Below are 22,888 nucleotides of genomic sequence, written 5' to 3' on the forward strand. Positions count from 1 at the left end.
TCACTTTCATGGTCATAGATGCACGGTAATGAATAGCAAATGCTGACATCAGGAGATGGTTATCTCTTCAACGCGATTTGAGAGGTTGAGTATTTAGATTTATAGAGATGTCATTTAGGTGAAATTTGCGTCGTGTTGTAAACTTTTAAGAAATCAGTTATTTATTACATGAATAAATTCACCAATATTTACGATTGTACAATACATTTTAGCGAAAACTGTTTCCTTTTCCCAGTACATCCGTTCATTTAAAATGTGTGTTATCTTATTACAATTTTGAACATAGACAGCAAATAAGGATATTTAAATCTCTCCGTTATAAACCCTTTTCAAAAGACTTTTACGGCGTAGCTCTCTTAGCCAGCTGTTCACCTTACCTGACATTTGTAAGTGTCCAATACATTTCAAATACAATTTCCCGCGGCTAGATCCGAATGAATACACTTCATTTATTCCATTGGCTGATTTGAGCATAATTCCCAAGAACAACGGCAACACGACCGCGTCTTTGTAACGATGTTAAGTGCGTGGCCAGAATTAATTTACTTTATCTCTTATAAAAAGGCTTGGGAGATAAAACAGTTTCATACTCAACTCACGACATCTATACAGTTTGTGTGTGCCCCTTTCCATTTAGAAGATTGTCAGCGCCAAAGCGTTTGTACTTAAAAGGCTGTGTTCTCATATTTAGTTATCACTACCGTATTGCATTCTGTGATCACGTATTTTAGATCATATAAATATTGTTGTTTCCTATCCTGATATTCGTTTTTACCAAAATATGTTTATTTGTTTTCGAAACACCGAAAACAAGAAATATCTTTAAAAAGATATACGGCGTTGATGTTGTAATGTTTGCGACCAGTAAAAGGAGATGGAATGAAGCAACCATGTATTTAAATGAAGGTATTGAGTGATAATAAGATAACATACTTAAATGTATTAACAAATAAAAATGAAGAGCAAGAAGAGGTGAAATTGTATGTTTTATTGTCAATAAGTATTGTAATGACTAGGTTTTCATAATTGAACGAGTAATACATTTGTTTCAATGGGAAAAGAAAACATATTCGCCACTGACAAACTATAAACATAATGTTTGAATGAAATAAAAGATAATGTGTTATAATGTGTACAGATGTTAGTAGAATGTAAACATAAAAAATTCAATATTGCAAGCATCATATGATTGTTTTGCAGAAAAAACAGAACTTAATATAAAAAATGAACGAAACAAAGTACAAAGAAACATATTTACACTAATAAACGCAAATATGGATTAAAATAAATCAAAACAGATATATTTTCAACACCTATATATTTCCTTAGTGTCGCGGGCTACCACCCTAAACCCCCGCTTTGTCGATAGTGGTAAACAACTGCGTACCGGTGAAGTGCAATCTAGCCTGTTTGTGTAGTGTTTAGTGTGGCCGCTACGGATTATTTTAAAGAGAAAAATAGATTCTTTTAATTGTACAGACATGTGATTAATGCTATACTGCTTCGTAAACTAAGGAGAAACGTTTCGATGTAATGTTTAGAGGATGTTTTGTATCATGACAGATTTTAATTTATTGTAATTTACAATATATTCGTATTTCATTTTCAGTTCAAATGATATGCATTCAATGATTTAGTCTGGGAACCAGACTACCAATGTTTACGGTGATTTTTGTATTATAATCCAATGAACAATTCGTGTTTATTCTTTTCGGATCTATCATGATGAAGGTCATCTAAGGTCAAAAGTGACGTTAAACAGCTACGCCGAAAAAAACATGTACAAGTGTAAAGCTTTAAACAAATTACCGTCGTTCCAGCAGCGGAATCGTGACCTCACTTTAATGCATTGCATTCCATCTCGCAAGGTATAAAGTTCAGTTCGCGGTCAGTACAATACTCATTATTAAACTCTATCGCGTTAACGCGGTGAACATGACCAGAAATATTTTAATTGCAGATATTAGGCGATACAATTATGGTACCTCAATACAAGATTTGTTTCAATAATTCCATGATAAGTACTAGTTTTGATTAATTAAATAAGAATTGTTCCACCATAGCGATCAATTTATTATAGGGGCCTTTTCACAGATGTTGGCATGTATTGACGTTTGTAATTAAATGCTTAATATTGATAAATGTAAACATTTTATCTAAAAAGCTCCAGTACAAAATCAAAAATACGATTTAGAAAAAAAGTAATCCTCAACAGGGCTCGAACCACTGACCCCTGAAGTCCTGGAGTAGAAGTCTACCCAATTAGACCACTCGGTCATCCATACTCATATCATGATTAGTGTATTTTATACTTGATATAAGCAATCCTCGTAGTTTCACAAAATATAACGACAACAACAGAACTCTCCAAATTATTCAATCGTTTCGCGTTGCAACGCTTTATAATTTTCAGGTTTATATCGTCAACAGATACACATAATGACTATTGTAGAGCATGGTAAATGTTCAGTATAACTGTTTCCTAACAAATATCATCACTAAAACGAAAATCTGCGAATCTGAAAGATTTTTTTAATTTTGTCAATTAACCAAAACGTGAAAAGGCCCTTTTAAGCGTGAGCGCGATGATTTACGATACTGTTAACAATCAAATCAAATAACTATTTCCGAAAAACCACTACATGTCTGTTTGAAGAACGCGCGTATTAATATTTCAAATATGTACGGTTGATTCGTGTGTGGCCATTGACTCGTATATTTTCAATTATTCTTGTGTATTTCTGTTCTATATCAATAGATATATGGTCAATAATATCTAATAATGCGAAATAAACCACGAAATCTGGCGCAACGTTATTGATTTGCATGTGATGCTGCTAAGAACTGCGCAGAAAACGGCATTTGCTGTCTCATTGATATAACTCATTATCTTTCATAAACCACAACCACAATCAACGCCGTATATTAAAAAAAGAAGATATTTCTGGTTTTAATTACTGGTATATGTTTATAGATTGTATACAGTTTACCGTTTGACCCTCAGTTAGAACTTAGTTCACAAGTGTAATGCGTTTTATGGACCTATACGTATGTGTTATGCAAACAATCTTTACAAATCTATATCCGAAGCAACGCGTATTAAACACACAGAGCACTTCAATTGATCCGATCATACGAATGAACGAAAAAAACACGCAATTGAACATTCATATCAGTAATAAATCTAACCGAGATGAAAAAGACGTCAGTGATTTATGTCATAATAGTTATACAAACACAACAAACGCGAACGATCTAATGTGTTGACGCTACGTCTAAATTCAAATCATACTTAAACATACATCTCGTTCAATCGGGATGAGAAAGCATGCGAATTGCGCCGATAATAGAGCTATCTCGAGTAAATATGAAGTCATGATATGATGCAATTAATTAGTGCTGTTTTTTTAAATGGTTTGGGTCAGACACAAACTAGGATCCTGCCAATGAAATCCATTTCTACACAATCTCCTAACGGAATGAAACAGAGCTGCATTTATCTGTTCAACAGGTGGAGTTGAAGATAAATTACGTTTCGAAATGAATATATTCTAGCATAGCTGAATTAAAATGAACAGTGTTCACCTACACTGAGGGAGCAAATTGCTTCTATTCATTTAAAATAAAAGTAAAATGCGCGCATGCGTAATACAATTTGAAAGGTAATGTATCCATATACATTTTAATTACCCAGACCTAATTGATAATATTTTATAGTTAGTTATTAACAATACAGCTTCATACATATTTATAATTATTCTGTACACGAAATGGTTAAATATAAATTTAAGTCATATCTGTGTTTTATTAGAATTACGAAATTTTGAAGTTTTATAAACTATATTCCCTTGTAGTGTCTCTATATTTAACATATAAGTGCAAACACAAAGCGCCATCCAGATGGTGGTTAACCGATGGTCCATTTTAATTATTCCAGTCTCAAATACATATACAATTGAACGTCTATTTAAAAAGAAAGAAATACTGTACTACGAAGGTTTACTAAAAATGTTTATAATTCACAAAATGAGCCGCGTTCTGAGAAAACTGGGCTTAATGCATTTGCGTAAAGTGTCGTCCCAGATCAGCCTGTGCAGTCCGCACAGGCTAATCAGTGACGACAATTTCCGCTCTAATGGTATTTTAAGTTTCAAGGAAGTTCCTCCTTACCAAAAATCTAGTTTATGCGGAAAGTGTCGTCCCTGATTAGCCTGTGCGGACTGCACAGGCTAATCTGGGATGACACTTTACGTACATGCATTAAGCCCAGTTTTCTCAGAACAAGGCTCATATTGTTAACACTCGCTTATGGTTAAAAACGAATAATTATTAATTAATTTCACGACCAATTAACACAACTTTAACCCATTTATGCCAAGTGGACTCTTCCATCCTTCTAAATTGGATCAATATATTTCCAAAATTAGGGATGTCTAGTATATTTATTTCTATATGTACAATATTTCCTACAGAAATTCCTTTAAGCAAACCGCGCAGATCCTGATGAGACGCCGCATCATGCGGCGTCGCACCTGGGTCTACGCTGTTTTCCAAGGCCTTTTTTCTAGACGCTAGGGATAAATTGGTTGAAGTTAATGGTTACAGTGTCCCGATGGGGATTATTCAATATGCATAAGTAACGCGTCATAAAATTACATGAGAGTTGTTTAATATAGTATGATATTGACTTGTGTGTTTTGCATTTGATTTTGTCAGTTATGCGTCATCAACTTTCCTCTGATATATATTTGGTAAATGTTTGGTACAATACCCAAAATAATATCCATACCATAGTCAATTTTACAGTCAATCAAAATAAATATAGCAGTGGAAACGAAAGAAGGAACATCAATTCAACCATGCATGCTACTGTTGGAATTATAAACCACGCTAAAATATGCATTGAACTATATAAATATTCCACTTTATTATGAAAATATTACAAATAATTGTTATATTCATACCTCTCTTACTAGTCTTGAACAATATTCCCTTGTATTACAACCAGACCGATTTTATACTTGTACAAGCAGAGTACAAAATTCGTACTACTATCATTATTCAAACTTGAAGAAGCTTAGCTCAAATTCATTGAAGAAAAACAAAACATCAACATATTTCACTGCGGTAACCATGTTAATTAACCAACATTTGCCATCAGAGTGTTTATTGAGATATAAAGCTGGTGTAGAAATGTTTCAATGGTTCGCTACTCGGTTCAACGACGAGTCACTTCAGATAAGAAGTGTATAACGTTATGGACTCGATGACCCGAATAAACCATTTGGGTTGAGCGTGAACCTTAAGGGTTTGGAGTAGAAATTAGAAACGCACGAGTTTTTAATTTTCCATCGTAGTTACGCAATTGTCAATTATATTTTATGATACGTTTGTTGTGAACATTTATGAATATATAGTACTTGGTTACTTCTGTTATCGAACTTATTTGCAAATGAAAAAAATGTTTTGAAATGCTGTTGGCCTGTCTTAAATAACGTATCGATGCTCGTTTGATTTGACTTATAGCGATTATCAATGCACTCATATGGAACATAATTGCATTAGGTCACTCACACTGTGAAAGCATATGTATGTGTTTTAAACTATAAACTACATTTTATTGGGAGAAAATGTTTTGTCTTTTTAGATGAAAGATTGCATAGAATCGCATCAGTTACCAATGCCACTGTTACAGTGCCTTCCAAACAGAAAAAAAGGTTTGTCATTAAAACAAAATTGTTTATGTGTTCGTCTCTAAATTAACGCTAACATATTATAAACATTTCAGCATTTAAATACCTCTAGATGTCCAACGTGTGCATGATCAGAATTCTTGGTGTTATTGACGATTCAAACAGAACAAAGTAAAATCAAACTGGTGTCTCCTTTTAAACATGTATTGCAGTAGTGTAAATTGCAGGAGTTCCACAAAGGACAAGCTATAGCATAAAAAAGACACTCCTGTGTTCCGTAATATGATCCCAATACTGCCGTAATGCAGCAGTACAAATAATGACGCAGAGGTACTATTGTATATAACAATGAAAACTATTTTGCTGTGTTTCTAGAAATCATTTTCTCTCAGTACCAACTCATTAAAGTTATATGTTTTGTTTGGTAAACTAAATGTATCTCGAATGCCAAAGTATACTATTAGATGGACACCCGCGTTAAGCTACTGTGACATAAACTCAGCAGAGAATTTTATATTTTGACGGAGTTGGTTTGTGTTTTTGTATTTAGTATTGTTTTGACACTATTCTGGTATGTTAAACGGCTATAATTGAAAATGTACGGTATGTCGGAATGGGTCAAAAACAAGAAAGGTTCGATATACTAATACTAATAACATACTAATTAGGTAAATATGTCAAATTATCAGCAAATTGTTTCAAAATTGAATGCCGGGTTGCAATGCTTTGGAAGAGTAGATAATTGAAACAAGCATATATAAACGCAATTCTATAAACACTCAGTATCGATTGAAAAACAATTACACTCTGTAAAATTATCGTATGGGTTAGTGAAGCTATATTATTTCAACGCTCACATTGCGGAAAGTTAATATGACAATAATAATGTTGAACACTGAGGCGCATGCTGTTTTCTTTGCTTAACTTCAGTGCCTGTCAACATGTGCACATATATTTATTTTCTGAACTTTGCGAAACCGAAATTTCGCAAACTTAAGTACTCTTGTTCTTGAAGGTCTGCTAATTTGTGATAAAGTATAAGATAAAAGTCTAACTTGTGATTAATAATTGGTTATTTTTGCTTGTTAAATGCGTTTTCTTCACTATGAACTTTATTTGCAAAGTTGGGGTTCCCATGGGATTTTTGTATTTTCCCATGGGATTTTTCATTCTCCCATGGGAATTTTGGTTTCTCCCATGGGATTTTTCTCCAGCTTTTTTTATGGGAGAAAAAATCCCATGGGGTTTTCAAAAACATAAAACACGTTCGTTTGTGCTTAGTTATCGATTTTAAGCATTGTTAAAGCATTTGTGCTTATTTTCGTTCAATTTACTTTGATAGAAAAAAAATCCCATTTTTTTATGGGAAAAAAAATCCCATGGGATTTTTTTCTGATTTTTAGAGATTTATTCATGTAACCTTCAGAAACACTACCTTTGAACAAATGATGAGCATTTCTCGCGATTTCAACGCGTTAAATCGTGTTTAAAAAAAAAATTAAAAAAATCCCATGGGATTTTTTTGTCCCATGGGATTTTTTTATCCCATGGGATTTTTTTCCAATGGGATTTTTTTAAGGTATAAGTTTCTAAAAGCTATATAATAATAATAATAATAATAATAATAATAATAATAATAATAATAATAATAATAATAATCGTGCTCAATATGATGAATTTGTACTTTTAAGCGACTAACATGTTTATTCGAGCCGATCGTCGAGTCCGAATGGTGAGTATAAGAGCAATTTACCAGTACAAATAAATCTCACTTGTGTAGAGAACGCTACCGTACTATAAAATAATCTTGATAATAAGTCATATCATTTCTCGACAGAAAATGAAAACAGTATCCATATTGATGTCAGCAATGTCCCCTGCTATGATCAATATTGACAAAATGAAAAACCTTGACAATAATTCCGTGTCGAATACGCATTAGATTATAGAAATCAAATTCATATAAGCATTGATAAGAAAATATGCGAAAATGGGTCTTATGTCAAATACGGCCAGCGTAGCTCCATTCCATAATGTCCGGTATTAAGTCACGTCAAGTTTCGTGGTCGAATTATAGCATAATAATTATTTTCACATTACGCGAATCATATGAGTTTCCCTACATATTTTGTGTTAAAATTTATGTTACACTAATGTGCGATGATGAAAAGGGGATTTCGGTAATTCTACATTCGCCCGCCTAGTACCGAAATCCCCATATTTACGCATTAAAGGGTCAATAGGTCATCGGTATGAATGGTTTTTGACTTCACATGAATGTTAAGGTGCAAAAAAAATGATATTAATTTTAATTATTAAGCACTCTTGACAGCATTAAGTTGCCTCTCAGTGGGGATTTCGGTAATTCTACACTAGAACTTAAACGCGCGCCGGTACCGAAATCCTGCTGTACAAACCTTCAAGTGTCAACAAAATTATTATAGTGTTTTTTTTTCATTAGCAACCAGTGACATGTATTATCTCCCATTCGGTTACTTCTTTTGGAAAATAATTAGCGGGGATTTCGGTACTGCTACATTCGTACGCCCAGAGCCGAAATCACCCATGTTTACGCCAATCCCCCATATTACGCCTTAAAGGGTCTATATGTCATTATGTTTGGGTTTTGGCTTTGCATTAATGTTGATTTGTACACAATCATATTAGTGTTAATCATTTAAACACTCTTATCAGAATATTTTTTCCATTATTAAATAGTTTATTAATGTGAAAAATGTGTAAACGAATGTAAAAAAGGTAAAATGTACATTTAAAACATTGGTTACACAAAAGTATATGTAAATATAACATGACATAGTAATAATAAGTCTTCAGAAAGTATTTTCCAAACAAATCTGATGAAACAAATGATATCGTACTACCTTATTTACAATATGCTATACACTTTTGCAATTTAGTTATCAATGTTTAATCAAAGCATAAATCAGCATATGTTGCCTCTTAAACGATTGAAATTATGTCAGAAACCCAGCTTTTCATTGTATATATTGCAATACACCATCGGCCGCCGAGAGCGGAATACTGCGCTTGGCCGCTAAACAATGTGGATTGCATCAAATTAAATGTCAATTTTCGATTTTATTACAAACATAAACACTGCCTTTTTATAAATATGTCAAGCACGTACACTTAAAAAAAAATCGATATATCTTTATGTAATGTAGAAAAGTAAAGCGCTTTATATATAACAATGTTTTATAATGTCTCTCTGGTTGAGAAAAAAAACTAAACAAAACCATGTAGAACATATAATATGTTTTCATAATTGAAAAAAAAAAATTAATGATGCACGTGATGTTTTATAATTGATATAAGTTCACGTGTCATTGAACGAGTTAAGGGAGAGATGCGAATTAAATTACACATAATTAAAAACTGATACTATACTGTCAGCTTGATTTATAAATTGTGTTCCATCGCGCCAATATATTCATTGTTCCATGAAATTGTGTATAAAAGCAAAACGATTGAAATTATGTCAGAAATCCTGCTTTTCACATGAAATGATCTTTAACACTTTATTTATTCCAATCAGGTAAATAACAAATACAATAATAGGGGAAGTCTATACTGTGTATTAGAAACTTGTTGTGGTGATGCCTATCTTATCCGCTCAATACACATCCACCTGGCTACTGTACAGAAAAAATTAGATTTACTTCCAAAATAACTGATTTCATTAATTGCTAACTTGTTGTCTACATTTTAAATTAACAACGATAATGGATCAACATCACCGTTGCACAATTATTAAGTTCACAGTAATCTGTACTTTAAATAGAGATAGCCTAATTAAAGACGGTGCTAATAAAGAACAAAGCGTGAATGTGGATATTAAGAAATTAGATCCTTTTTTGCATGACACTGGCAGTATATCATTTTATCTTATATAAATAAGCCACATTTAAGACATTGATAAAATTAAAATAAGACACATTTGCATCTTTCATTTCTTGAAAAAAAATAAGCACGCAGTCACAAATAAATAAGATACATTGAAGACAAAGAAAAAAAATAAGACACATTTGCATCTTTCACTAAATTTTCTTTTAAAAAAAACATGTGAAACTGAAGAAAAACATTTATTACTGACACATTATTCTAAAAGTCGACTGACAACTTAAGTTCAAAGAGGGATTTACAATTAAATAAGATCCATTTTCGCATGATGCTGGTTGTAGAGCAAGCAATACATTTCTTACTGACACATTATTCTAAAAGTCGACAGGCAACATAAATTCAAAGAGGGAACCACAATTAAATAAGATCAATTTTCGCATGATACTGGTTGTATTGCAAGTAGTCACATATTAATTACAAATTGCATTAGTTGCAATAATTTTGTTAAGTGCGCGTGCTTCTGAACGTTGCGTTAAGCGAGAGTGTTGTCATTTTGTTAGTTTTATATTTTGGTATTATGTATGATTATTGCTTGTTTTGAATTTGAAATAAACGCTTTCTGGCAAATAAGCATCGTCTTAATTTTAATACAAATAATGAACATTTGACATACAAAATGTCCAATAACATACCGGCAATAGCATTATATATATGTTATTTTCTTTGCATGTTTATACCGAAATTATAGCCGACATCGGCAGTTAGGGAAATTTGTGACACACTTTAACACATCAAACATGCATGATAGTTCTTTTTTCATATGATATTCCCCTGGTTGCTTACCGGTGTATTGGTGCAGTTGATAACCCCGCCGGGACTACAGTAGGGTGCTAATACACACGTGTATCGTGTTCAATACAATCGTCTTAATTTTAATACAAATAATGAACATTTGACATACAAAATGTCCAATAACATATCGGCAGTAGCATTATATATATGTTAATTTCTTTGCATGTTTATACCGAAATTATAGCCGACATCGGCAGTTAGGGAAATTTTGTGACACACTTTAACAAATCAAACATGCATGATAGTTCTTTTTTCATATGATATTCCCCTGGTTGCTTACCGGTGTATTGGTGCAGTTGATAACCCCGCCGGGACTACAGTAGGGTGCAAATACACACGTGTATCGTGTTCAATACCCGATCCATGCTACAACGTGTAAGAACGGGAATTTCGGTAATTCTACCTTTTTAAGCTTGCGCACCTCTAATGGGCACATATCCAAATATAATTTAATTAATTATTTTCCTAATCAGCATCATTTCACTAAACTACATGCAAATTTGTAGGTAGGCTTTCCATGCTTAAAAAAAAATAAACCGATTTTTTCAAAACCACCCTCACGCTCGGCTTTTGTCCAGTTTATTTTCACCCCTGGGGTAAATTAAAGTTCCATAATTCATTCAAATTTCCAAATATGGGCATGCAGTTGGTGTGTACAGATGCAGTAAAGGTGTTTAAAGTTTAAACAAGATGAAATAAGTATTCTTTTACAGACATTTATTTTTTACAAATGTTAATCTATGGAATAGCGCCATGAAATGTAAGTGATTTCAGCCAAGTAAAAATTGGGTCGGTTAAAAACAAAGTGTCATAAAATTCAAAATAGTATCATTTAAGTTATATTTTAAACTTAGTTTTTATAGAAACACTATATACAGCAAAAATACCAAACAATAGACAGATTTACCGTTTACTTTTTGAAATAAAAATAAAAATGCAACATGCATCATTCGTATTTTCAGCAGTAAATTAATCAATTTAGCCATAACGTTGTTTTAATTTTAAAATTGAAGGATGTGCATACAATTTTCAACATATTTAACAATAAACATAGCTTATGTGCTATATTAAATCAAATTACGTTAGAAAAGAAATAAAACGCGTCGCAAAAAGTATGCGATGTCGGCAGTAATCGAACCTGCGCGGGAAAATCCCAAAAGATTTCTTATTCATCGCCTTACCCACTCGGCCACGACAACTTCTCATCTGTGTAACCTTAAATTAGATATATATAAGTAAACAGGTAAAAAGACTCGCTCGATTTTTGAAGAAATCGCGAAATCGTATTTTTCAGATGATAATTTGATCAAAGTCAATATTTATAGTGAAAATAATGTAATCTAAATGAATAAGTTAAACATATATCGAAATTCGAAGTTTGAAAAAAATAAAATGCATCTCTCGGAAATAAGCGATCATTGAAGATCGGCAATGGCTTATGTATGAAGTGAAAGGACATTTGAAAGTTTCCATTTTGCACGTTGATGATTCTGATAATATGGTGACAAAGGCAGCAGTCCTATGTAGTATTGTGTTTGACCGGAGAGTAGCGTGATCTGTGTCGGTGTTGGGCGCTCTGAGGGCGCAATCCGGCTACATAGGTACATAGGAACCTCTTGTGGCTATAGTCCATGGATCGGGTTCGGCAGACAGGGAACATGTAGATTTTTATATGTATGTTTTATATCTTAATTACCTAAACGTATATTTATCCTGGTTACTTATTTACTGAGGTTTGAGTTAGTCGCAATGATTGTAGATACGTTGTACTATATTTAGTAAGTATTTGGAGGACGAGTGGCACGGGCACGCGCTTTATTATCACTTATGCAAGGAACGCGTTTTGTTTATATACGTATTTTTGATATTCCGATAGGATTATGGGAGGTAACTTATTCAAGTTAAACGCGATATTTTTTGCGATGCCTTTTTATAACTCTTGTTTAATTAATTACATACGAATATACAGCTAAATTTAAGATGATTTTTACCAGAAAAAAAATTCGGAGAAAGATATATTGAGATTTTGATATTCCATAGAATGCGAGTCTCCATATATATTTTCTATTGCAGGGGAGGTAATTTAAAATTTTTAAAGTCTCCGAATTGGTCTTTGTTGTATCTATTTACGTTTATTTTCAAGCTAATGACGATTAACAAATTAATTATTATAAGTATGTGCTCACATGGATATTGGTACGGATATATCGTGTTCATATAACTGTTACTACATCCATTTCAATCATCATTCAGGTCGGGCTACACAAATCTCGTGAAGAGGCCAGTAAGACCTGTAAACAAACTCTCATACACACACTCTTCACTCATCGTGGCGCTCTCGCATGTCTGAGGCGATATATAAGACCGATGTCATATATAATACTGTATTCGCTGGTATTTTCGGTTGATATGTTTAATTGCTTAGGACGCAATGAATATAGTGTATTTATATTTAATCGAAGTGAGCTCATTGTTGTTTCTGGCGGTATTCAATTTCTGGTAATAGTTTCGCGATTAAAGACGTCGGTTCTCGGTTAGGTGTGGAATGTTCTTATTTGTTAATGTGCCAAGTGCTTAAAGGCGGTTTATCGCACTTTATTAGTCGGCGTTTCAAGAGAATGGGTAATAAATTCAAATCAGTAGGTGCTTAGAAGACTTAAGTACGGCAAGAACCACAACTCACTCTGCTAGGAACGATTACCACTGCCTGTCTGCAGCAGACGACAAATGATTCTGCTCTAGCAGTGAATGTATATACCAGCTTGTAAACGCCATTGGCTAATCTAGTGTTTATCATTAAAATATGCACATATTGGCTGCTTTCATGGAAAACGAGGCTTAATGCACGTCAAATAAGCTTAGCCTGTGCATAATGATAAGCATATGCAATGCGAACAAGCTAATCAAGGACGTCAACAGCGAACAACTTCAGTGCCTTCAGCGCTTTGATTTATAATATACATTATGTCCTATGTTATATGGCGTATAGCTACTAACATATGTGTGTATAAAATATGTTAACCGTCTTTATTTTTTAAATAAATGAAATCATACTGAAACTCTACGAATTGAGGATTTACATGTTTTTATGAGCTGTCAAAGATTATTACAAACAACAATTATTATCTTTTTTAATGCAGACACTTTAAAAGACTGTGGGTGCGGACCCAGGATCCTGCGATAAATCAAACGGAAAGGTACTTTAGGTACTTAAGCTACGTTGAAGAAACTCGGACATTGTTGACGCCCTGTCTTCAATAAATACTGTTTTTGAGTGAGGTAAAACTTACAAATGTATTTGTTAGCCAATTGACGTGTATCGTGGTATTTTGAAATTATTTTTAAAATAACTGGGCTGAGCATTGGTTTCGGTAGAAAAGTACTGCAACAATTTCGCTAGATTTGAACACATTTTAACACTCCGCATTATGATATTTTGATTCAATTTTTCATATTTATACCAAGTGAGTTTTCATTTGACCGCCTTGCGGATACAGATCCATTAGCATGTGCTTGTGTATTATAATAACAATTAATGAGTTAATTTACTACTTACAGTATCGTTATTTTCATCAACATCATCGTTTTCATCGTTATCATCATCATCATCATCAACATAATCATCATCTCATCATTATCATCATCTCATCATTATCATCATCATCATCATCATCATCATCATCATCATCATCATCATCATCATCATCATCATCATCATCATCATCATCATCATCATCATCATCATCATCATCATCGTCATCATCATCGTCATCATCATCGTCATCGTCATCATCATCATCATCATCATCATCATCATCATCGTCGTCGTCGTCGTCGCCCTCGTCCTCGTCCTGCTCCTCCGCCTCCACCGCATCATCAGCAGCAGCATCGTCATCAGCAACAGCAGCAGCATTATCGTCACTATCACTAACAACATCGTTATGGTCGTCATCGTCGTGATCATCATCATCAATGTCATCATCATCATCATCATCGTCATTGTTATCGTCGTTGTTCTCCTCCTCGTCGTCGTCATCGTCATCATCGTCGTCATCGTCATTCTCATCATGAACAATTTCAACAACCGTAAAACCTATCGCTCAGCTCATTTTTGCAGTGAATTCGGATGTTATATCAAATCTTTTTGATTAATAGAGTTTGCTGCTTAATGTATTAATAACTAAATAAGAATGTTGATAATATTGAAAATAAATGGTTTCAATTTTATTTATCCGTTTAAGATGCAGTATTTGACCAAGTCAATTTGTCGCTAAAAGTATTCATTACACATTCAATCCAAAAAGCGTTACGAGTTGCTATTGAAACTATAATCGCATTCCGATAAAAATGGTGTCTGTATTAGGGCCTGTTTAATTTCTACGCTTCATTGCAATTCATAAAAATATTTTTAAGGGTACCGGTATATCTAGACACACTCTGTTATCCAAACAATCCTTGTGATCATAAACAAATAAACAATGAAATATAAATAAAATTAGATGATAAAAACTGGTATCTTCCTTTTTGCTGTTGCTAGTTATCAACAGAGTAGCAAAACTTTTAAATATAAATTATATTCAATTCATAGCACGCTTAAAGATTTGAAGTTTATCTAAATCTATAAGCACAAACATATTTATGTTTGTTAATACAAAGCTGTAGCAGTTTTCTGATTGCGCTTGAAAAGATATGATTGTTGTTGTTGCATTAATAGTATCATTAGTTTGTATTTCCAGATTAGGTATTCCACCATACATTTTGTTTTTAATCAGATGTCTTATAATTGGCATTGCAATATTTCAATAACGAGTAATCAACACAATTGACTTTATGTATTTTTAATTGTTTATCCATATTATCATTAACACTTGAGGGAAAAATAAGCTGTGTCTTTTTTTTTATTTTTTATTTTACTTATGGTTCAGACAACTCTGCTTTTACTATATACCGTAATAATTATAAGTTTCCGTTCACATAAAGATATTGTTTTTCGTGTTGGAAAATTTAAATACGAAAAATATTTAGAGACAAGTGTGTTATGTTTGCTTGTCAATTATTTAATTGAAGTAGAAATAATACATCAGTGTACATAATTTTATTGTGTTGTTCCCTTCGTTCTTTACTTTAAAAATACAACTTAACAGCTTTACAATCAACTGAAATAATATATTAAAAGTATAAACAATAAACGTTTGGCTTTCTTAATACGATATCATTTCAAACGCTGTTGGAAGGAACCATTGCTTATTAGAGGTTTACAAGGTAATTTACCCAAGTACGCAAATGTAATGGTCGATTGCCCTTAGGCATGATTCTGTTTTATTTTAATCCGGTTGTAAAAATGCATGACCGAAGGGTCATCAGATAAGCAAAAACAGGGCCAAAATCTGATAAAATAGCGCTGTTTAACTGACTGTACGAAAATCCGTATGTCCGAAAATTTAGAATCATGAAAACATAAATATTTTGGCTTAAAAGGGAAATGTAAGAAAATTTAGAATGCAAGAGAAAATACGGTGGTTTTATGGTGTTTAAATCGATTAGAAATAGCAAAACCTAAAGACATTATCTCAAGTGTGATTTTCAAAAGATTTTATATGAATGTACACACACGGTAAAACTAGTCTATTAAAATGCAATACCTTCATTGGTTCTCATGTTTTTAATATTTATTAAACATAGGTATTTGTGAACACTTGTTGTTATATAATATTGAAATGTACACGCATACTGAACATAAAATCATTAGCATAACGGCTAAGTTGGTTTTTACTAAGATTGCAATAGTGTTTATTTTATTATTATGAATCTTATGAGGATAATTTTGAAAGTATGACACAGAGTATCTGAAGAAGATATATACATAATCACATATGTTGTTGTTGTTGTGGTTATTGTTTCAATATTTTTATGAGTATCATACATTCAATGACGAATAGCTATTAATTTGTCATACAAACACCATAATTATTATTGGATTGCGGAGATTAAACAAATCGATTCCCTAGTAACTGATATAACTGATACATTTTTTGAGCGACAATTTGAAACTAAATCTAGTATTATTTAAATTTGATTATTTTAATTGCAGACTTTTTTTATTAACCCCAATTAATGTGTACGCAACGTTTCTTTTATTTAAATCGCTGAGTACGAAGCATCAAGCTATTTTTTAATTAATTGACAGTGATCTTTAATGTATTTCAAAATATAAATTGAAATCAATCTTAATTAAAGCTTGAGTGGTTGGTTTGTTATAAGTTGTGTAAACGTTGCTGTAGGATATGTATGCACAATAAATACTAACGCTCTGGCATATTGTGATGGTGATATGATTATATATTGCACAAGGAATATGTGATGATGTTCTTGTGATAATATTGAGGCTATAATTAGTTTTTGAATAAAGCTAGCTAATTTCAAATAAGATGCAAACACATCCCAATCCTAAAATTATCAGTAAGTTATAGTATTGTTTGCCTCTAGGCGCATAATTAATTGAAGGCCTAGTTTATCTGTTAATCCTCGCCCAATGTGGTGTCCCAGTGGGTACACTGATATTAATACACGATGTATTGGTCCACAATTAAATTTTTTATAAAAACATGTCTCTCAGGTGACTGAAAAATGGCTGTGTACATACAACAAATACTACAACAACGGAGACTAAGATAACACATGTTACAATTAATTTGTCTTCCTTGCGTTCTTCTTATACGACAAACACTTCTAAAACAAAAAAGCAAAAAGCCGCTACTGCTACTGCTTCGGCTACTCTTACTGCTACTGCTGCCGCTGCCGCTGCCACTGCCGCTGCCACTGCCACTGCCGCTGCCGCTGCCACTGCCACTGCCGCTGCCACTGCCGCTGCCAGTGCTGCTGCTGCTGCTGCTACTGCTAGTGCTACTGCTACTGCTACTGCTACTGCCACTGCCACTGCCGCTGCTGCTGTTGCTACTGATAGTGCTACTGCTACTGCTGCTGCTGCTGCTGCTGCTTCTGCTGCTGTTGCTACTGCTACTGTTACTGCTACTGATACGGCTACTGATACGGCTACTGCTACTGCTACTTCTACTGCTACTTCTACTGCTACTGCTACTGCTACTGCTACTGCTAGTGCTATTGCTACTGCTACTGCTACTGATTCTGCTACTGCTACTGCTACTGCTGCTGCTGCTGCTGCTACTGCTGCTGCTGCTGCTACTGCTACTAATGATAATAATTCTCCTTCTACTTCTCTTTCTACTATTGCTAGCGATGCTTCATAATTTATTTTTAAATGTATCATTTTGTTAAAACAGAAAAAAAACTGTTATATATATTTTCTTTAAGGTGTAAACAATCTAAACTTTTCTGCGATTAAAGTTTTATTTAACTGGATTAGTATAGGCCACATAACAGACGCTATTGTACTGATTTGTACTAAACAACATTTTGTCATAATCAACAGTTTTAACATGCCGCAGTTTCCTTGGAAGTTAACCTTTGATTGGAGTTATGTATAAAACATTAACAAGGTATTTGTTGACAGTTTGTCCTGTCACAATTATATATTAGTTGAGCCAAACGTGTGATAAAGATCCCTTTTGGGGTGGCGATAACTACTATTTATATTTTTCAACAGTGGGAGACTGAGAAAACATATGTTACAATTAATTTGTCTACTTTGCCTGCTTCTTCTTTATATATTTTTCTTGCTTATCGTTTAAGTTTAGTTTTAGTTAAGTAGGTATATCAATTTACATTTTTTGATAGATATTTATTTGGATAGTAATAGTATGTTTTATTTGACTTGACATCATTGAACCGGTTTATTCATTGATAAGATCGGGATCTCCACAGGTGTTTAATCTCGATTGTTAGGTGGGGAGAAGGGTCCGAATGATAATGTTGTCGTCGGCTTACGAATCACATTTCACAAGTTTTAGACAAATATGCATACGTTATAAACCTAATTTAAGTATAACATAGATAATAACTTATCTTTATTTTGATGAACTACGTTTAAGGTATAAAACTATAATAATCTATGTGTTGTGTGCCGCATACATACCATCTTGCTTTTTTAAATTTGATCACAACGGTCCGAAGTCATAAACATTCATTATGCATGGTTGCTAAAGCACAGTATATACTAACTAACCTATGTTTATTGTTGTTTGCTAGGGTTATTATTATTTTTTTTATTTTTTTTTTATTTGGGGGGGGGGGCTTTTATAGAAGATTTCAACTAGTCCTTCAATTAACGAAAAAAATATTGGTATAGGAAATATAAAAGAGAAATAGACAGCTTCATTCATGCTGTTCTATTATGGTGTTTTAACGCATATAATTATGTATGGTTGATGAAGCACATTGTATGCTACCGATGTTTATTGTTGTTTGATGATGATGTTAAGTTGGTGTTGCTGTTGTTGTTAATGATGATGATGAGGAGGAGGAGGAAGAAGAAGAAGAAGAAGAAGAAGATGATGATGATCAAGATGATGATGGTGGTGGTGGTAGTAGTGACGACGACGACGATGATGATGATTTTGATTATGATAATGAGATTTGAATTAAATTAATGCGCAAAGATTTTTCTTTTTAGCGGCCAAGTGCAGATATCTGCGCTCGGCCGCTGTAAGGGTTATGTAATATTTGCAATCTACACAGGAGTCAATAGCAGATACCAAGCACCATATGCTTATGAGAAACAAAAGCAAAATATTGGCAATCGCTGAAATCTCGAATATGACTTAATCATTTTATTAAATGAAAACCGGTAACTATTTTAAACGGTTATTATATTGCAACAACTTAGCGTTGTTTATCCAAAAGACCATTGTTATAATTACAGGGACGTCAATAGGCCAAACTATTCAGGAAATATGATTTGAGTCGTCAAGGATAGATTTTGTACGTCCGATGAGATTTAAAGGGAGTTGCAGGCGTAGGGACAGATTCGTTCGAGTACGCGATCATTTGAGAACAAATAATGTTGAAGCTTTATCGGAATTCCGAAAATTTGCGATCGGTACCGATTTTTCCTGGTTCTTTTTTATTGATTCTGATAAGTTAGCGGCCGGCACGGACATGAATATTAACTGACGAAAACCTCTTCGCTACTTTCCGAAAATCTTCGACATGTTGCAAATATCCGTAATATTCCGCATTGTACTCACCAGAAATAGCAACTAGAAAGACTACAATAAATCAATTAGCTACGGCTCGGGCGGGGATTTACCTTTTATCCCTGTAAGGGACCTAATGGCCCAGACTACCGGCTATTTTTTCCGAAATTCGAACTTGATACACTTGATATCCCTGAATTAAATATTTATATCCGCAATTTTGATCTCTAGAGTGCTGACTGTTAGTATTGTATTTGACTGGAATGACTGTCGATTATGTGTTTTTAAGATTAAAACAAGCTTACGAAGAACTTTGTGTTTGCTTTTTTGTACGCTTTCTTTTTAAAAATGTATTGTCCGCCACGGACGCAACAATTGACCAAATGTACCAGATTGTGGTCTCTTTAAAGTGCTATGTTTTTACTTCCGTGATATCTTTAACAAACTACACATTATTGATCGTGGACGTTTTATACTCTTATTGAATTTGTTTCCCCAAAATATGCTCTTCTATTAGTAGATGTTTAGGTGACGATGTTCTAATTATAGATCTTACACGGCCAAGAAACACTAGATAGGTCTTTGCAAAGAGAGCTGTTGGATATCGTGAATGCGTTCAATGTGGCCTGTTTATTTCAGAAAGCTATGTGCAATGTTTTATGGGGATTTCTATCAAATTGCCAATTGCAAAATTTGATTTAATTCATTCGGACCTACAAGCGGGAAACTTCTTCATTAAAATTCAATGGGCTTTTAAGAAGTTCGTTGAAAGGCCAAATTTGACGTTAAACAGCAACGCCGAAAAAATTGCTACTCAGTCTTATTTATCACTTTTTTGTAAGATTTACCAGTAGACGTTCTTCAGTGAAATTAAGCAAACACACAGTGTCGACAAATATGGAAGGGTATTTAGGTAAAAATTACATCCTTCTTTGTGACTGTGTCATGATTCTTGATGGTACTTTCAATTAGTATGTAGACACCTTTTCATGCTTGATGACACTTACATCTTGCCTGATGTCCAATGTCTATTTACATTCTGCTTAATGGTATCATGCATGTGTACAGATGCAACATTCTTGTTCGTTAATTGCATGCTGCATATGTGTATGTTGGTTTGTGCAGAGAGACTTGTGCAATAGGCGCAGTGCATAATGGAATCAAATATTAATGCGTTTAATAAATTAACGCGATGGTAAGATGTGAGTTTCACCCAAGCACAAAGCAACATACTATCATGCATGATACAATGATGTCAATTGACAGTCATTCCGAAATGCTACGGAGGACTACGGAAATTTACGGCGTATAACGGAAATTTTATGTTATAGGAGAAGTTGCGCACCTTTGTAAGATATTTGCTACTGAACCGAAATTAACCGCGTGTTTGTAGACTTAACTTTTTTTTGGTTAATGACTAAACATAATTTTTGTACAGTAATTTACCTTCAATAACCAAAGAAAGTCTATGGATATATTTCAATATATGCTACTAATGCATGTATGCAGAGCTCCAGATAAGACGCTTAAAGTCGTAAAAAATTGAATTAAATTTAGTAAAAAAGTAGACTTAAATTCTGTGCGTACGGTTACACATTGGAAAAATAAAATAAGAATTCAAAATGTGTGATCTTGCGTAAAACTCAATATCAATGCATATAATGTAAACATTTTATCAATGAGTTCCCACTCGTCTAGGCCCTCATTACAATTATGAAATCAACAGCACTTTAACGTTATTATGAATAACAGACCATCTTTACAACAGTCGAAAAGCCGAACGTTTTCCATTATCTGGTCCTTTTATCGCAAAAAGTCTGCTGTAACCCGGCAATTGTCATGAGCTCTTCTTAGACTATAAACCTTAATGCGGATGTGCCAAAAATTATATTTACCTGAAAAAAAAGAATTAATAATAGACTTTAAGGCTGGATTATTATAAAGTGTAAACCAAGATTTTGCTGAAAAAGTTATCTGGAACTTTGCATGTATGTTGAGAGGAAATCGATTAAATAATTTCAAATTTACTAGAGTACTTTTATATTGCAACACATAAAATGCTATAAAACTATAATATTGAAGTGCACATATAAACTTTATTATAGATGGGTAGGTATTTCGTGTCAATCTCTTTCACATATGAAAGAGCTGTTGGTCATGCTGCTTTAAGTACATATAGATGCATGACACAATTTAGATTAAGCAAAATAAAATACTAGGTATTTGCCAAGAGTCAAACATATACGAGCAGTAAGAGCGTAATCGTGCACAGCGAGACTTACTCATGTAGAATTGAAACTCTTATTGCTTTCTTTCGAAATAATTTCATGTGTCCGATCTAATATGCAATATGCCCGGTGTTTTTTTTTGCGGATTAATTATCCGTTTTAGATCCATTATTAACGAATGCCTCAATATTTTCAAAAATTAACACCGGAATAATGTTCACCGACATTTTTTTATACAGATTGGATATAAATATTATAGAGTTTAACAAAAAATACATTAAGCCCTGTTCTCCCGGCACACGTGCTGGACACACAGGTGGTTAGCGTGTGGCTATGATAATAATTAGTGAAAACATCTTTTTGAATGATAAATAATCATATTAAAACGAAAAATCAAATTTTCTATAAAAAAAAATCACTATCGTTTTATATATAACAAGGTATCCAACTCGAAATCATCCGAAAACGGGGTGCATCGTTTTGAGCAGCCATTACTAAATTAATTTTTCAGCGATTTTCATGACCCGGTCTTATTCAACGCAAAAATGAATTTCCTTTTAGGAAATGTATATATATTGTTATATTTCTACACATGCTGGGTCAAATTTTAAGAAATAAAGCTATACATAATTCGCTTGACCCAGTTGTGATCGATCAGACCGTATTTATGAATGAAATCTCCAGTTGTAAAGACACAACTCCGCATTGGAGCAATGAAATCACTCTTGTGTTTAAAATGTCAGTTGGTTGAAATGTATGTAAACAAAGGTTTGAAAATGCGCTGGACAGTTAGTTTTGATGCATAATGCTACGGCAAGCACGGTAAGAATGTTTTTTTTCATACGTTTTATTGAATTATGGTATCGAGGTTCGTGAACTTTGCAGGGAAAATGCCCTTTTCCCCGTGAAGATTTCAGTCATGAATACTGTCTGATCGATCACAGCTGGGTCACGCGAGTTGTGTATCGTGTTATTTCTTAAAAGTTGACCCAGTATTTGTAAAAATATTGCAAGACATATACATTTCCAGAAAGGAAATTTATTTCTGCGTTGAATAAGACCAAGATCGTGAAAATCGCTGCAAAATTGATGAAGTAATGGCTGTTTAAAACGATGCATCCCGTTTTCAGATGATTTCGAG

At 33.4% G+C, this 22,888-nt stretch overlaps 1 protein-coding gene and 1 long non-coding RNA gene across 7 annotated transcripts in view; one reads left to right on the forward strand and one right to left on the reverse strand.

Moving 5' to 3' along the window:
• LOC127838521 (uncharacterized) overlaps positions 1-22,888 on the forward strand; it is a 104,026-nt gene that overhangs the window by 57,165 nt on the left and 23,973 nt on the right. The window lies entirely within an intron of this gene.
• The window catches only part of LOC127838514 (D(1A) dopamine receptor-like), an 89,637-nt gene that overhangs the window by 5,732 nt on the left and 61,017 nt on the right, over positions 1-22,888 (reverse strand). The window contains exon 1 of one of the 6 annotated variants that reach the window (XM_052366307.1): positions 4,965-5,150. The exons of 4 other annotated variants lie outside the window; for them this stretch is intronic. The gene's annotated coding sequence lies outside the window, so the exon portion shown is untranslated. Of the gene's footprint in view, positions 1-377; positions 492-4,964; positions 5,151-22,888 lie in introns of those variants that run through there. One more of the 6 variants, XM_052366310.1, reaches the window with a different exon arrangement.

This window comes from Dreissena polymorpha, chromosome 7 (assembly GCF_020536995.1).
Source record: "Dreissena polymorpha isolate Duluth1 chromosome 7, UMN_Dpol_1.0, whole genome shotgun sequence".
Taxonomy (NCBI): Eukaryota; Metazoa; Mollusca; class Bivalvia; order Myida; family Dreissenidae; genus Dreissena; species Dreissena polymorpha.